The following is a 5,156-nucleotide window of genomic DNA, read 5'->3' on the forward strand; positions in this document are numbered from 1 at the left end:
TGAGCCACCATGTGGTTGCTGGGATTTGAACTCAGGACCTTTGGAAGAGCAGACGGGTGCTCTTACCTGCTGAGCCATCTCACCAGCCCCTGCTGAGCCATCTCACCAGTCCCCAGAACTTTTGTTACATCATAGTATTGCAGAAGTGCACACAGGGCAAGGACTAGTTTTGTCTGGAAGTTATGTCCCAAAAGTAGGTGGCACCCAAAGTCCAAATGGGATCTAAATAGGCCAACAAGGTACGATGTATATTTTTTTAAAATGTACTTATTTATTTAATATATGTGAGTACACTGTAGCTGTCTTGAGACACACCAGAATTGGCCATCAGATTCCATTACAGATGGTTGGGAGCCACCACGTAGTTCCTGGGAGTTGAACTTGGGACCTCTGGAAGAACAGTCAGTGCTCTTAACTGCTGAGCCATCTCTCCAGCCCGGAATGTGTATTCTTGGTAGGGAGTGTGTAGTGGTTTGGATGAGAAAATAGGCTCAGATACTTGAAGACAGGGGTGGGGGGGTGGGGAGTGTCGCCAGCTAGTTAGTAGTCAAGATGGTACAGTCTAACTCAGTGATTCTCAACCTTCCTAACTCCTCATGTTGCGGTGACTCCTAACCATAAAATTATTTTCATTTCTACTTCATAACTGTGAGGTTGCTACGGTTACAAAACTGTTTTCTGATGGTCTTAGGTGACCGCAGAGGAGGGGTCGCGACCCACGGGTTGAGAACCACTGGGAGAAATCCCCTCTCTGAAGAGGCAGAGGTTCTGGGTGTGTACCGCCTCATCCCACTTCCAGTACTCTCTCTCTCCTTCATGTTTGCAGTTGATGATGTGGTCCCTCAGCTTCCCGATCCTGCACCTTTGTCTGCCACGTGCCGCCATGTCTGCCTGCTACGATGGACTCCTAATCCAATGTAACCTTAAGGCAAAATAAACTCTTTCTTCCATATGTCGCTTTTGGTCAAGGTACACCACCACAATAGCAGAAAGGTAACCACTGCAGGGTGAGCTCACAGCGCTGAGCAGGCGCGGCAGGTGCCATTTCCCCTCATTCATCAAGTGATAGCTGTGTTAAACGAAAGGGTCAAGTACACCCACCTCACAAGTCCCTCGGCACTGCTAGTCGCCACAGTAGGTTCACAGTGATATTCTCAGAATTCACTTCTGCCAGCTGAGGCAGAGCAGGGGACATCAGACTTTCAAATTTTCAGTCTTTTACAAGATAAAAACGTATTTGTATCAGAAAAAAAAGGAAAATCTTTTAAAACACAGAAAATAATCTAGCCAGGCAGTGGTAGTGCAAGCCTTTAATCCCAGCTCTCAGAAGGCAGATGCAGTCGGACCTCTGAGTTCAAGGCCAGCCTGGTCTACAGAGTGAGTTCAGGACAGCCAGGGCTACACAGAGAAACCCTTTTAGGAGGGTGGGGTGGGGGATGAATCTTACCTCACTCTACTAACATTTTGTTACCATGACTCTGATCTCTACTCTGTATTTTTTTTTTCTGTCTCATGAACAACTTCTCTCATTTCCAAATATCAAGTGTTACTGTAGTGCCAGGGAAGGGTTGAACCCCCAAACCAGACAGGAACCTGATGCATTCACAGTAGTTGTATTGGCTAGTTTTGTGTCAACTTGACACAGCTGGAGTTATCACAGAGAAAGGAGTTTTAGTTGGGGAAATGCCTCCATGAGGTCCAGCTGTGGGGCATTTCCTCAATTAGTGATCCAGGGGGAGAGGCCCCTTGTGGATGGGACCATCTCTGGGCTGGTAGTCTTGGATTCTATAAGAGAGCAGGCTGAGCAAGCCANGGGAAGCAAGCCAGTAAAGAACATCCCTCCATGGCCTCTGCATCAGCTCCTGCTTTCTGACCTGTTGGAGTTCCAGTCCTGACTTCCTTGGTAATGAACAGCAGTATGGAAGTGTAAGCTGAATAAACCCTTTCCTCCTCAACTTGCTTCTTGGTCCTGATGTTTGTGAAGGAATAGAAACCCTGACTAAGACCGTAGTGATTCGAGCTTTTTATTCGAGCTAGCTTGGCACATCACCAGCACACAGGATGGTTTTGGTGATGAGGAGCCCCGAATATCTACTGGGGCAAGGCTTTATAGTAAGCAGCAAGCGGGGGTGTGTGTGTGTGTGTGTGTGAATGTGCAAGCATCTAATTGGAAAGCTCCTGTGGCCTTTAGCATAATTGGCTGGTGCTGGGAGTCATATCATAAACTTAATCTCTATTTCCCTCTACATTGCTGACTTATAACCTGGGGGTGCAGATTTGTTGGGGAAATAACCTGGAGACACTGGCCTCCTTTCATCAATGGGACCAGAATACCCCCTTGATGGATGCAGAGGTTACGTGGCATCCATCAAGGGGGTATTCATCAATGGCAACAGCCTCATTCAAAATGGACAGAGAGGGCTGGAGAGATGGCTCATCAGTTAAGAGCATTGACTGCTTTTCTGGAGGTCCTGAGTTCAAATCCCAGCAACCACATGGTGGCTCGCAACCATCTGTAATGAGATCTGATGCCCTCTTCTGGGGTATCTGAAAACAGCTCCAGTGTACTTACATATAATAAATAAATAAATAAATAAATAAATAAATCTTTAAAAAAAATGGACAGAGGTGTGCTGGGGCAGCTGTGGTCTCAAACACCAAGATCATATGGGCAGAGCCACTTCTGGTAGGAATGTCAACCTAGAAAGCTGAACTGGTAGAGCTGAGAAAAAAAACAAAACAAAAACAAATACGAACAAAGCAAAAAAAACAAAACAAAACCACAAGAGACACAGCTGCTGTGCCTTTGCTACTACTGCTCATATCTGAAGGGCTATTCATAGGGAGAGAGGCCTTCTGATGGCAGAAGGAAGGACTATTGAAAATAAGGAGGAAATCCTCTCCCTACTCAGGACTCTACGGGGGCCTAAAAAGCTGGCCATCATTCACTCTCCAGGACATCGAAAGGACAGAAACTCCATCCCATCCTTGTGGGTGGCCCTAGAAACTGGGCCCCTCATTCCCTTGATTGCCCTAGACCCAGGAGACCCCACACTTTCTGACCAGACAGAAGATCTAGGCCAAAAACCTGCCCATGTCTCAATGTCATAAAAGATGACAGAAGACAGCTGACTACAAACGAATTATACCAGAGAAAATGGGCCTATGCATACCAAAAAAGATTCACCGTTCTTGGCATATGGGAACCCAGAGAATGCACGACTTAGTCTACCAGTCCCATGTCAGAATTAGAGATGCCAATTTGAAAATACCTGAAGTTGCTAAAAACTATAAGGCCTGTCAATTGACCGATGTGGTTGCCAGTAAAAAGAACCCCTGTATGTGATACTGGAGCACCGAGTCAGGAGTCAATCAGGAAACAGACTTCACTGAGGTAAAACCAGGAATACAAATATTTGCTAATATTTATAGATACCTTTTCAGGATGGACTGAGACTTTCCCAACTAAGCAGGAGACTATACAGATGGTAACAAAGAAACTACTGAAAGAAATTCTTCGGGGGCTGGAGAGATGGCTCAGTGGTTAAGAGCAACAACTGTTCTTCCAGAGGTCTTGAGTTCAATTCCCAGCAACCACATGGTGGCTCACAACCATCTGTAATGGGATCTGATGGCTTCTACTGGTGTGTTTGAAGTGTTCTCATATACATAAAATAAATAAGTCTTAAGAAGAAAGAAATAAAAAGAAATTCTTCAAACATATGGTTTTTCTAAGCTATAGGGTCTGACAATGGACCTACATTTATGTCCCAGGTAAGTCAGAGATTAGCTAGTATTCTAGAGATTGATTAGAAACTTCATTGTGCTTACAGACCCCAGAGTTCAAGACAGGTAAAAAGATAAATAGAACCCTAAAAGAGACCTTAATTAAATTGACCCTAGAGGGCTGGTGAGATGGCTCAGTGGGTAAGAGCACCTGACTGCTCTTCCGAAGGTCCAGAGTTCAAATCCCAGCAACCACATGGTGGCTCACAACCATCCATAACAAGATCTGACGCCCTCTTCTGGGGTGTCTGAAGACAGCTACAGTGTACTTACATATAATAAATAAATCTTTTAAAAAAAAATTGACCCTAGAGACTGTTGGTGACTGGGTAACTCTTCTCCCTTTCATCCTTTATAGAGTACAAAACTCTCTCAACCAGATGGGACTCACCCCTTTTAAAGTTACGTTTGGTTCACCTACTGACAGAAGTTATTACAGAACCAGAGGATTGCTTGTTACTACACGATTCTGAGGGTGTCTAGTGGATACACAGACATGCTTGACTTAAACTCCCTGCTTTCCATAGAACAGGTCCACCTCTGGAGCTCCACCAACTTTAGCCCAGAGATTGGGTCCTAGTCAAGAGACACTGCCAGGGTCACCAAAGCCTTTCTGAAAGGGTCCCTGTGCTACAGAGTTACAGCGTGGATCCGTTGCACATCTGTTTGCAGTTGAAGAAGACCCTGGCCAGCAGGAGGAGAATTCAGCCCCAAGACTCCCTCCTGTCTCCCACTGATGGGCCTACCCATGCCCCAGGGACACCACAAAGACAGAGCCCTGTTAACTGTTTTCGTGAAGCTTCAGGAAGTCCCATGATTGGAAATTCTAGTCACTGGAGGAAGGGGGTGGAGGGGAATGAGATGCCTAAGCTTTTAACTTCAGACTGCATTTAGAGGACCTGACCTAGGTTTGAACTCAGGTAAACTAATAGGCCGGTACCTAGCATTAGTTTCCAAGTTAACCCCCCAACAAAACATTTTGTGAGCCTAGCTCCAGTCGCTAGGCTCACCCCCAACAAGACCAGCATCTCCAGGTTATTATCCCAACATATCTGTATCCCCAGGTTACAAGCCCCCCCCCCTCTTACGACCATCGGGGCAGAGGGTAATAGAAATTAAGTTTATGATATGACTCCCAGCAGCAGCCAATCATGTTAAAGGCCATGGTCACTCTCAAATTAGATGCTTAAACACATACCCCCACCCACCCACCCACATTGCTTGTAGCTTTCTATAAAGGCTTGTCCCAGTAGACATTCAGGGCGTGCATGTGTGTGTGTGTGTGTGTGTGTGTGTGTGTGTGTGTGTGTGTGTGTGTGTGTTGCTATGTTCACATGCTGGGGTAAAACTTGTGTGTATGTGACCCAGAT

This window comes from Mus pahari, chromosome 14 (genome assembly GCF_900095145.1).
Source record: "Mus pahari chromosome 14, PAHARI_EIJ_v1.1, whole genome shotgun sequence".
Lineage (NCBI taxonomy): Eukaryota > Metazoa > Chordata > Mammalia > Rodentia > Muridae > Mus > Mus pahari.